This window comes from Delphinapterus leucas, chromosome 6, assembly GCF_059928025.1.
Source record: "Delphinapterus leucas isolate spDelLeu-1000000601 "Yukka" chromosome 6, BTC_Dleu_Yukka2, whole genome shotgun sequence".
NCBI lineage: Eukaryota > Metazoa > Chordata > Mammalia > Artiodactyla > Monodontidae > Delphinapterus > Delphinapterus leucas.
Genome location: NC_143134.1, coordinates 52,968,457 through 52,982,001, shown reverse-complemented (window position 1 = coordinate 52,982,001; position 13,545 = coordinate 52,968,457). Strand labels below are relative to the sequence as shown.

Sequence of the window (13,545 nt, the reverse complement as noted above, 5' to 3'; positions counted from 1 at the left end):
ATCTAGATCTTGCCCAAACTGTGACCAATAGCTCTGTGCCTATAATCTATCTCTGCCAATTTTAAGTTAGCGCTGAGTCTTGTGCTATTTTGACCTCATTTCCTTTAGTTTAACTGTAAGCTCTTCTGGACTGACTACTAGGACAGGACCTTCACAGTATACCCCATCTGCCAGACCATTCATAAAAATGGCCAATGAGTCTACTCCTGGGCTTGATTTGGTGGAGTACCATGACAAGGTAACTTCTGCCTGTTCTTTGTAGTCATTAGTATCCACCTTTAATCTGGCTCACTGCTTACTGCAAAACAAAATTTAAAAATACCTTTTCAAGTTAAACAGTTTTTGATATTTGGTATGAAACACCAAATATTTTCTCCATGATTTCAATTATGTCCACAGTTCTCTGTGTTATCACTATTTTTTTCTTTCCAGAAAAAAAAAGACAGGTTTTATAAAGGTCTTGCTCTCTTTCACCCCAATCCCCATAGTGTTAACATTTAACACTCTTACCCTTTATTCAACAAGTTTGCTCAATAACAAGTGAAACTATACCTGCTGTTCCAAAAGCTGTATTTGGAAGTCACATTAGCACTGTCTTATACTACAGACACAGGTAATTTGGAATAGTGGTGGAGAAAAGACAGATAACTATTCACATACTACTCCTTTTTTCTTTATGCCTAAATACTTAAGAACAATGAAGACTGGGGAACTTAAATATAAGTGAAAATCAAGAAATGAAAGAAATTTCCAAGTGCTCAAAATAATTCAAATGGAGTCTAATCTTGGGACTGCTAAAAACTGATAAAAACAAAGCAAATTAACTATATGTGCATTCAGTGATGTGAATACACGAACATCCAATTTCTTTTCTAAAATACAATCCTTCATTTACCTGGGTAAGCTAAAAATCCCACCACTCAGACACTCTTAGAATCTAGGACTCTAAGACTTTATTTCAGTGGCAGGGAGCTCTCACCAAGTCAGCTGTTAGTCTGCTCCAGATTGTGTGACTGAAGTGTTCCCCTTATAAAGAGCCACTTCCCATGGGCAACAGAATAGGCACTACACATGCTCAGAGTTAGGAGGCTTACTTCCAATGGCTGATGAAGCAGGCAGCCTCAACACAAGCTCAAGCAAAGGTGACACCTCTCTAACCAATATGCCTGGGCTCAAAACCAGGTTTAATTCATTAAGGGCTCTTGAATTTGAACAAATTTTACCTTCTTTGTATGGTTAATAGGAATAATAAAATAATCTCTAATCCACCTGAACTGCTATTAGCACAGAGCCTAAAAACCTAGGTGACTACACTATATTTACCTCTACATGCATCTGAGAATGTAGGTAAAGACCTCAACCATTACAGTTGAGAGTAACCTGAGTCCCTTACTGTGTTCCAGAATAATTTACTCACGCAGTGACATTCACTGCTTTGTGCATTTCAGAGGAGTGTGGGTGGAGCGTTTTAAAAGTTATCCTAAAATATATTTAGGAAAACGGGTTTATATTTAGTGCTTATGTAAAAGCTTTGAAAACATACTTGGGTCAGTCATGTTATCTGCATTTTTTTTTTCTTTCAGTGTCTGGTCTTCAGTTCACATTGCTTCTTTAATTCCCAACCTGTATTGACTATATTTTCTTATTTTCTGTATTCTGGATGCTCTGGCATTTGTGGCCTTGATCCTGGAGAGACTGCCCCTCCCAGGAATAGCTAATTCTAGAGATAGTAAATGACTCCCCCCTGAGGTACCTTTGATACACAAACCAGTCAATCCAGAGACCACACCCCCAACTCCTTTATCAAATCCTCACATCAAGCCAATATTCCTCCTGCTCTAAATCAGCTTAGGGCCAGGTAACTTACAATCAGGGACCACCCCTATAGACCAGAGCCCTCCAAAACTACTCAAACTACCCAACGCCAAACCTACTCAGTGTACCTGTCCTGCCTTGTCCTTAGCTTTCCACTAGGACCCAACAAAAGCTCTGGGCCACGCTCTGCCTTCTCCCCTCTGCCTCCTAGCCATCCCTGGTGCTTGCCCATGTGGCCTTGCATAGAACGTTGTGCCTCCTGTTTCTAGAGATCAGTTAAGTATAAACTTCCTCCTTCATAACAATCATTTATGTGTCTGTATGTAAGGTAAGACACCTGATTTAAACAAATCCCAGGTACATTTTTAGAACACAGCTACATTAAAAGGGCTCCAAGAACCAATAACAAACCTTCTCAAAATATTGTTTTTCAGTAACTTTGTCAAAGAACTGGTTCCTATCACCACAGGCAGACTAGGTGATTGATTGTATAGAAGCTCATGGTGGTAACAATATTTCCATTTAACTTACACTTAAGGGCTTATGGGACTTCATCATTTGCAAAGCATTTTCAGATACAGTATTTTGTTTGTGCCTCACCACAACCCTGTGAAGGCACACATTAGTATTTTATAGCTGAGGAAACAGATATAGACAAGGTAAGTAAAATTCCTAAGGTTATACACAAGTGTTGAACTCTGGCTTAATGTCTCCTTGTCCGGTTTTCATGCCACAATACCACATTACAGTAACTAGCTTATCAGTGCACTTGTTCTGAGAGTTTGAAAAATTAAATTAATCTTGATTGTTTCTTAAACACACACACACAGTGAAACTGAGGAGGACAGACAGTAGAATAGGATGGCACCAAAAATTACGGTTAAGTCAAGTTATTTTATTTTCCCATTAATATTTTTTAAAGCAACTTTTCCCAAGAAACGATGAGTGGCCACTAATTGCAATTAACTGGAAAAACTACACATCATAAGAAGAATTCTGAAATTAGTTTTATGACTTTCTAAGTTTTAGAATTCCATTAAATGAGCATCGTACCACCACTCCCCCTTACCCACTTCCAGGAAATAAAGATGAAAGGAAGGGCAACTTCTCTCCTCCCAGATCAATGTGCTATGTCTCCCCTCTATACGTTTATTGTTTCTTGGGATTAAAGCAGCCCCCCCTCCCCTCTCTATCAAGGATATCACTGTCACAGCAACATCCTCCCTTCCAGGAAACGGAAAGTATTTCTTCCTCTTCTTCTACCTCAAAGGATTATAAACAGAAAACATACTTAGACCAAAGCAGGCAGAAGACTTGCAATAGGATATGGACTTGTATTTTACTTTGGAGATTCAAATCAGTTTCCAGACCAAATTTTCTATCTGGCAATTATCAGCAATTCTTGACTCTGATTTTTCTGTGGGTCTGGAGCTCAAACTGGTGCCTGGCTTTAATACTTACCTAGAGAACTACTCTTGGGCTACCTGAAACCTCAAAGTGTTAAGTCTATCTTTGTGGTTCTTCAAGACTAAAATAAAACCCTGTGGAGAAGACCCAAGACATGGTCTTGTTTTATGGCAGCTTCTTTATTAGAAATACTTCGATAAAACTGAGCTATTTGTAGTGAGGTGGATGGACCCAGGGTTTGTCATACAGAGTGAAGTAAGTCAGAAAGAGAAAAACAAATACTGTATGCTAACACATACATATGGAATCTAAAAAAAAATAAATGGTTCTGATGAACCTAGGGGCTGGACAGGAATAGAGACCCAGACGTAGAGAATGGACTTGAGGACATGGGGAGGGGGAAGGGTAAGCTGTGACAAAGTGAGAGAGTGGCATGGACATATATACACTACCAAATGTAAAATAGATAGCTAGTGGGAAGCAGCCGCATAGCACAGGGAGATCAGCTCGATGCTTTGTGACCACCTAGAGGGGTGGGATAGGGAGGGTGGGAGGGAGACACAAGAGGGAGGGGATATGGGGATATGTCTACATATAGCCCATTCACTTTGTTATACAGCAGAGACTAACAGATCATTGTAAAGCAATTATACCCCAATAAAGATGTTTAAAAAAAAAAAAAGAAATACTTTGATACAATGAACCTCCAGCATACGTTCCAGTGGGGTCAAAATAGCTTCTTCTTTCACCAAGTGAGAGCTGTTCTCCAATCTACATTCACTGGATTAATAGATAGGTTTGGATTTTACATTTTCACTGCCATTTAAACAGGTAAATATTTAATGCCTGAGGAGCAAGGTTATGAAATATCAAAACTACTAAGTGAAGGATCTAATTTAAGAGGCAGCCAGAGAGTCTGCAATTTAAATATTTAAAGATGATACAGAAAGTACAACACTGAACACCAATCTACTCCAAAGATAGCAATTTAAAACTCAGGTTTATTCTGGAATTCCTCACAACCCTACAAGTGATATAATAAACAAAGACAAGCAGTGCTGAGATTACTTGAAGGGAAAAGGATGGGAGACAATCAGAAGTACCAGACAAATAAATGCTCTAGCCAATGGCTTCTCAAACTGTTCTTCACAAATGAGATCAGACTGGACAAAACAGAGATAAAAACAGAGTTATCAAAGTAATTAGGTCTTGAAAATGGAATAGTTTAAGACACAGCATGTTCCTTGCAACTAAAACCTCATTTCTTCATCAGCAACTAAAACTAATTATACATTAAACATTCAAAGACAAGTAACACATATACTAAGAATGGGCTATCAAAACACAAGTTAATCAAAATACACAGAACTAAAAGAAATGAAAATATCTTATGGAAAGAATTGGTACTTTATTACATGTACACAGTAAATTTTAAAATCCCTGCACATCACTTTATCAGCAGTCCATCTAAATGCTTTTGTCCAAAAATACAACTGCTCTCAATTCTCTCTGCTTCATCAATGATCAGTGACAGTGAACATTAATACCAACAGATTAAAGTGATAAGGACTATAAATGAACAAAGCAATCTCTTCTTTATTAAACTAAGGACATCTGAAAAATCTCCCACTGGCAAGATCACCATTGAACAACTTCTATCACTTGTCAATTACTGACCCAGGACTACAAACATTAAACCTGAAAATTAGATACTTGCCACTTCAGACTTTTTTTTTGAAAAGCTCCATTCAATCTCTTCAGCTGAAAGAAGTGGACAAGGTCATAGTTATGCCTATTTAAACTGAGAGTTAATTGCTGCTCGTATCAAAAAACGGAGTCTTGATGGGACTGAGGAAAATGATACTATCGCTAAATAAAAATTAGCTCCAGCTCTGGCAGGCAGTAGCAAAGGTCTTGTGAAAGCATCAAGGCTTTACAGGCAGGGAGCTATATTGGACCCTCCAAGAGAGCTCAGAAACACACAGAAAGATGTGACCTCTAACCACAATTCAGGCCACAGACCTCAAAACCCACCAAAAGGAAGCAATGTCCTTTGATCTACTTCTAAACGCAAAACCCTACCAGGAACAGATCTCAAACACACACCAAGACATATACATATCCGTCCAAGATTAGGTTTTGCACAGGACAAGCATGTTTCACAGAGGGCTGCAAATGAGTAAACTTGAGAGAACAAAGCATACAGAAGCAAGTCCATAAGAAATTAAAGATTCCCTCTAGCAAAGGTGCTGGAGATAAAAGGAATAATCATACCTAACAGGAAGACTTAGTAAAGGTACTGTAGATTAGAGCAGTTGCCTTTAAGAGGTATTCCAAGAATAGAGAATACTGCATCCATGGAAAACACACACAGAACCTCAAATTTTACTGAGACTGGGTTGGTTGAATGCTTTCAGTCTAAAAGATTGTCTTGATTCAAACGAGAAGTTCAGAGATACCACAAAATACATTTGATTGGGTTATTCTGTGCTTAAAATCTCTCAGGGACTCCCTAATGCTTTAAGATTAATTTCAAGTTTCTTAGTCCATTATACTCAGGGTACTGACTAGCTTCTCTATATAAACACATACAACCTTCAGCAGTTTCCCAAAGCTTCCTGCTCTCACTTCCCTGTGTTAGTGTAAGCTGCTCTTTCCAGTCATCTAAATTTTCGTCACTTCAGACTCTGCTTGGGCATCACCTAGTTTCTAAAGTCAACTCTCATCCATCCTCTCCACTCTAGTCTGAGCTGGGTACCCCTTACCTGTGCCCACACTGCATTATATGCCTTGTTCTCTTAAATACTGAGGAAACCAAGATGTACTCATCTGTCACTGTGTCTTGTGACTGGCTTAACTGCTTGAAATATGAAACCTTGTCTTTATCCTCTTTGTTCACCCTAGTACCTACCAAACATATATTGTAATGAGGATGATTTATCATCACACACTTATTGAGGAGACTTTATTTTTGAAATCTTGTCTAGAAAGTTAGGAGAGGCCACAATCTGCTAATATACCAAAAATCCTATGTGATGGTACTTTCTGAATATACTTGACTGTAGATTCCACTAAACATTAAAAAAAATAAATGAAGTCTCATTTTGTAAACTGGGGATTCAAATCTCAAGAGGCAATAAAATCTTAAACACAGTTATATGTTGCAGGGGTGGGGGTATCGTAATTTTGGAGCAAAAATACAGATATCATTTAGTCCAAACTCTTTGTATTTAGAAAAAAAGGGAAACTTCATACTTGTCCAAAGACACAGAGCAAAAGAGTTGGGTGTAGAATACCAGAGTCTTGACTCTTTGTCAAGGGGTTTTCCATTACACCACTGGCTGCAATACACAGTCTGAAACCATGCAAATTTCTAGAGAAATGATCAGACATTTATAAGGAGATACTAGAAAAGATATGCAAGAAGGAAAGAACCTTAATTTTGCCAAATGTTTTCTTATACATAAGGAAATCTGAAATACATCAAATGAGCCTTTCCCTTAGGACAGTTACTGTATTTCTCCTACTAGTAGTGCCTGAGAATTATTTATGAGATATTTGAGAAAAATCTAACAGGGGTGAGGGGAGTTGAAGAGAAAAAAATAAATCAAACTAAGAATCCTGAGACTGGGACTTCCCTGGCAGTCCAGTGGTTAAGAATTCGCACTTCCACAGCCGGGGGCGTGGATTCGATCCCTGGTCAGGGAACTAAGATTTCATGCAGTGCACTTCGTGGCAAAAAAAAAAAAAAAAAAAAAAAAAAGAATCCTGAGGCTAACACGCTTTACCTTCTTTTTTGAAAAGAATCACGTACCATTTAAGATAAAGGGAAAACAGCAACTGGACGTTTTACACCAGAGGGACTTTCCAAGTTTCACATCATTTCCAAGTTTTAGTGCAACATCATTAAATAAAATTCAAGGCAGGTGATTCTTATATCCAACTTAAAGATGAAGCTAAGAATAAGTGATCATATATGACACTGTTAAAAACAATACTAAAACTACTAAAGAGCCATAGGAAAACAAAAGTATGCTGGTTGTGAAATCTGTATGACACAACTAATCATAAATGGAGGACTTGACAGATTAGATTTCCCTTTTCACACATCTTAAACACCCTCTGAAAAATTACCTTAAGCAGAGTGTATTAAATGTTACCCAAAACAGTTTCATCCATGTGCATCAATTAAATGAGGGTCCAAATAGGTTGTCATGAAAGGCATCTTTATTTTTTATTCAACTATCATAGTTGGCAGGTATCTGTCCTTTTATTGTTGCTTCTGCTTTGGCTGTAGTACACAGTTGGTTCAGCAAGGACTCTCATGCTGGTAAAAGCAAACAGGAAGTCCAGGGTAAAGATATTCTTGAAATGCAACTTGGAGAGGCCACAAATACCTTCCAAATTCCTCAAGATCTTTGCACGCAAAGAATTTACCAAAAAATAAAACACAAGCAGAGCGATGGTAGTGGATATGACATCTGAATGTGGTGTGTGGTTAAATCATATCCACTACTGCAGTGGTGGTGGATTAGTCATTCCAAGGTCTAAGCAGGAATCCATCAATTAAAATGTTCGTATTCCATTTCCAATCCCATACCTTCACTTAGCTCATTAAAATTTTAGAAAGTGATTACAGTAAAGTGGCATGGAAAAAAAAATAGATGGGAGTTTCAGCTGTAACCACCGAAGAATCCATTCCTGCTTTGTCTATATTAAGTTGTTTTCAATAGTGGTTAAGAAAGCAGATTCCCTTACTTTTAATATCGAAAATGAGAAATGAGCCTGTTTCTTTGGCCACATAATCTTTAAAACGTCAAGTAACATGAATAATGAATAGGCTGGAATTGAGGCAAACACGAGTTAGTTTAGTACTAAGTCAAAAAACTTACGGCAAAAGAGAATGCACTGGGCTTCCCTGGTGGCGCAGCGGTTGAGAGTCCGCCTGCCGATGCAGGGGACGTGGGTTCGTGCCCCGGTCCGGGAAGATCCCGCATGCCGCGGAGCGGCTGGGCCCGTGAACCATGGCCGCTGAGCCTGCGCGTCCGGAGCCTGTGCTCCGCAACGGGAGAGGCCACAACAGTGAGAGGCCCGCGTACCGCAAAAAAAAAAAAAAAAAAAAAAAAAAAAGAAAATGCACTATTACTGGTGAAATTCGGGCCACAAGAGATCATATTTTGAACTAGTGGCCTGAAACTGGTGCTTGCACTAGAACTCTCCAAAGTTACAAAGGAGTAAGATCATAGGGCATGGAGTCTCACAGAGCTAAGTTCAGGTCTTGGCTTTGTCACTTACCAGTTATATAACCTGGGAATAATTTCCTTAGGTCCTTTGAAGAGTGTATTTCTTTATTTGTAATTTGATGTTAATGATAGTCCTTACCTCACAGTGACTTTACAATGATTAAACAGAATGATAAAACTAAGAGCACAGAGCTGGAGAACAATAATAATGTTTTCATCGTAATATAATGATTTCACATATATAAAATTATGTAACAATACAGATGATGATAGCTCCTAGTATTTATTAAGTGTTTACCATGTGCCAGGTACTGTCCTGGGTACGTTACATTTATTAATTCAATTGATCCTCATAACCGGGGTATTAATTGGTTATTATTATCAGAGGCCCCAATTTATGGAAGAAAAACACTCAAATATTACCAGTATCTCTGAGATTTGGCACAAGGAAGATGTATGTACTTTAACAGAAAAACAGTTCAAAGATTAAGTAAAGCTTCTTCCAAATCTATTGCAGTTATTATCAAAACTCTCATTACAATAAAATTTGTAATTACAATATTACAAAACAAGTATTTTTTAAGAGAATAGCAGATGAGTAGGTTGGAAAGCCTGAAGCCTGGCTGAAACAAAGCATGATGGAAAGGCCATCCTAGAAACAGAGCATGATGGAAAGACCATCCTACTGTCATACACAGGGTCAACATCCAGCATCTTTTTTTTTTTTGGCTGCACCGTGCCGCCTGTGGGATCTTAGTTCCCCAACCGGAGGGATCGAACCCAGGCCCTCGGCAGTGAAAGTGTGGAGTCCTAACCACTGGACTGCCAGGGAATTCCCATCCAGCATCTTTAAATGGGCTGATAAGAAAAGCCAACAATTTCTCCAAAGAAACTGCCACATATCAAATCCTCCTACCTCTTCACTCCTTCTCAGAGGTCTCTTAGAGCTTAATGTGAAATGCAGAATGAGAAACAGGATACTTTTTTGGTAGACACTAGTAGACACAATAAATGGACTTCATGAAATAGAGCCTAACATCAAGTTAGATTAGGGTTACATGAATGTTTCTGAATATGGGATGGTTACAAGAGTCACCAAGAAACCAGGGCCTAATGACTCAATGTGAATTCACACTATGAAAAAACACTAAGAAGCCTATACTAGCAGGGAGAATTGTAAATTTTTCATTTTAGACACTTTCACTAAATATACTCTGAGGATGTTAGAGAGGTTTAGAGAAGGGAAATTTCAGTACTTAGGACCCAATACCCAGATGTGCTTGGGCTTCTCCAACACTACCAGAGCAGCAGACTGCCTCAGAGCCTCCCTGCTGCCCCCAAGTAACTGGGAGCACTGCAATTCACTTACAATGCTTTTACAGTATTAGGTTTTAAGCTCCTAAAGGGTTGAAACTTATTCTTATACGTAGAGTCATCCCTCAGTATCCAAAGAGCCCCTGTGGGTACCAAAATCCACAGATGCTCAAGGTCCTCATATAGAACAGTGTAGTACAACAAATAGAGTCAGCCCTCCATATCTGCAGATGTGAACCCGAGGGCTGCCTATGTGTGTGTATGTATGGATAGCCCCATCTACCAAGTAAGCACTCCAATACCTGCTGAGTGAATCTATTCCACGGCCTCCTGCAGGGGCTATTTCTGAAGTACCTCTCAGACAAGATGACTAGAAGGTGTGATGCTTGTCCAAACAATCTGGCTTTTTGTGCTTCATTGGAAACAATACAAGTTAAATTGGCTTATAGAAAAATAGCCGTATTCACCCAATTCTTAGAAAGCTATTCTGCAGTAAAAGCTCTTAAGGGTTCTTTCAAGATTCTGAAACTTGATCAGACGCAATCTCCAACAAAAACCATACTATCAGGATACCTGTCACAACTTTACCCCCCAAAATAAACTTAAAATATAATTTATGTAATATTTGGGCATCTAGCATGTCTAAGGCACTGTCAACAGATTAAATAGCTGAGTTACAAAGTTAAACCTAAAGAAGGGACTACACGCTACATGTGATATAAGTAAACTGGAGCTGTTTAGAATAAAAGCTAATTAGTTGTGTTTTTTTTTTTACTGGTTGGTAACGTGTGGAAAAAGAAAAAAGGTTCTCAACAGGCCAATTTTGGTAGGTTACACATTCTAGGACTTTCACATACTGCATCTAAGGTTTGAGAGACACAGATGATAGACAACAACACAGGCTCATGTGCATTATGTAGAAAATCTCACGTAAAAAAAATAACAGCTAAATCTTCATTTATTGTAGAAAAGAAAAAAAAGGCCAGTAAGTCCCTTATACACCCATCATTTGACCGTATCTTCACTGAATCCTAACACCTAACAGGAAGCCACAATTTCACTTTTAATTTCACTTAAATTGTGAATTTTCCCATCTTTGAGTATATAGAGCAGGTCTCCCACTCTTTCTTGTGAACAATAAATAGAAACTTCCTCATTCAGAAATTACAGACAAAAGCATAAGTTTTCTGTGAGGTGCTCTGAAGATGAAGATGCCTGCCCTCAGAGGGCAGACCACCGAATAGGAGAGAAAGGTAACGTGCAGCGAAAAATAAGTGCTTTGTTGGCCAAATAAAACTTGGTAAGTAATGATGGTGGTATAAGGCAGTATAGGCAGGGATGACCCAAGCAAGGCAGGAGGTAAGAGTCAGACTTGCATCTTCAAGGGTAAAGAACCCAGATGTGACAGGATAAAAATTTCTATAGGACAGTGACAACACTGGAATAGAAATGGTAGAGTCCTAAACGTCAAGGTGAAGCTTTTATAAGCAGGGGAGTAACAGGTTACAGAAATGTATATGTGTTTGTCATATACATATACAATACTGAGATAGTTTTTCCATCATAAGCTAGGTGAGGAGAATAGTCAAAAATCAGTGTGGCAATTAAAAAAAAGTTAATTTGAATACCATCTACAATAAGTTTCCTTTTGTTCTATAACTAGAAGAAAAAAACTGCTTCACTGCAATGTTACCTCAGATATCTGAGTCTTCTTTGACCTACTTATACATACTGTAATGAAAGTATAATGATTCTATCTCTGTGTGTACACTAAATACTCCACAGAGAAATTTCTTCTTGGTACCATCTGTAAATATCTTAAATGAGTCTCAAAGGTCACAGTGGATCTTTTCAAAACAAGGCAGATATGTGTCTATGAACAAATGAATTAATCTGCCCCAAATTCATTCCTATAGTTCCTCTTATAAATTAGGTCTCCACTTAAAAAGGATAAATGTAAAATATGGGGCTAGGATGGATCAAATTTTTCTACCAATCATTTTTGCAGAAGGTTATTACTTGATAGAACAAGCACACTTACAGTTTTTAGATGCAAGTGTCCTCCAAAAAAGTACATGTCACATAAAGGCCTCTGTGTCTTTGGATGAGACATTCCTTCATGTGCAATATCTTTCTTCTTTCTCTCCCTGATAAATCCTATTTTGTAAAACCCTATCATCTCTGAAACCATTACAGAGGCCTCTCAACAGCTGGTGACATATCCTTTTCCATTGCACTCTGCATTCACTTACCATACATCCAAATAATGGTCACATAAAGCAAGTGCTGTCTCCCCTGCTACACAATGACACCAAGGACAAGACTACATCTTGTCACATTTTAGCACTGTTCCAACATTTAGCAAAGCTGGCTGGTACATACTAACCACTCAAAATGCCTCCAGAATTAATTAATTACTCATAGGTGTTCCCTATCCAAGATTGTATAACCATGACTGTACAGTCTTACAATAATTTTCAATTAATTATTTTTTAATATTATGATTGATATCTTTGCCTTTGGGGTGGGGGAGAAGCAGGGGGGAAAAGCACATGTATAATGAACATAATAACTTTTAAAGCACATGACCTTCCCTACAAACTTGGAGACTGACCACTGGTCTTGTTATAGTTCCATATAATGTAATAAGGCTGTAATAGGATGAGACTCTTTTACTAAACCTTTAATGTATGTTAAAAAATTATTCCTCAAACTTCTGAAGGAAAATTTCTAACGATCTTCCTCTTTTAAACAGAGGAGAAGATAGTTTATTTCAACAATCCCCCTTCAAACACCTGTTAGAAATATAAACAGTCTGCAATCCATACCTGTATTACAAGTATACTACAATAGCCAAGATTTATTGTTTTAGAGCTTGTTTTGACCCATTTGTCGGGGATCTGGTGTGTGTGTGTGTATGCACTTATACTCTTAAAAAAAAAATAATTAGGAAACCAAAATCTCTTTCAAGGGTAGACTGTCTTTGGTAAATAAGCCTTGATCATAAGCTATACATCGATTAAAAAAAAAAAAGAGGCAGTAACAGAAAACATTTTGGATTAGCTATGGCATTTCTTACCTCTCAAATAGGCCTAGATGGAGATTTGTGTAACAGATACATATGTGTGTGTGTGTGTGTGTGTGTATAAAACATACAGTAAAAGGATAATAGAAATGTTATTAAAAGCCTTCCCCAGAGCCAAAGAAAGTTTTACCTACATATATTTTGTAGACCTGACCTAAGTTATACAACTATGACAAATGTGTTCAATAGATAATTTAAAAGGAATAACCCCTGAAATATTACTGAATGTTTTATAACTTCAAACCTACCAAGATATTTTTCTCTCAACATGATTAGACATTAGAGAATAATCATGGGGAAAGCTTATTTAAATGAGCTGATTTGTGGGACTAATAGTCTCATTTAAAGACAATCTCTGATTCTCCAAATATCTATTAGACACCTGAGCTATATATTCCCCCAAACAGCTTTAACAGAAAGTAATTACTGTACTCCTAAAGCCTTTTGTATGACAGTTGTGAAGATTTTACGAGAGAGGGTTTTTAAGGAAAACACCAACAACCTTAACTGTACACAAAGAAGAGACTGTATCATTCATTGCCATTCATAGAACTCCTCCAGAAATGTAAAGAGGGGAAGCAAGGAGGAGATAACCACCTTTACCTTTCTTGCAAGACAAAGTGTTCCCCTGCTTCAGATGACCTCACTTTACCTTGAGAATCTAGTTCTACGGTATTTAAT

The 13,545-nt window shown here is 37.9% G+C and overlaps 1 protein-coding gene across 3 annotated transcripts in view; it reads right to left on the bottom strand.

Moving 5' to 3' along the window:
* Nucleotides 1–13,545, bottom strand: part of ELAVL2 (ELAV like RNA binding protein 2) — a 250,598-nt gene that overhangs the window by 135,755 nt on the left and 101,298 nt on the right. The gene's annotated exons all lie outside the window — the stretch shown is intronic.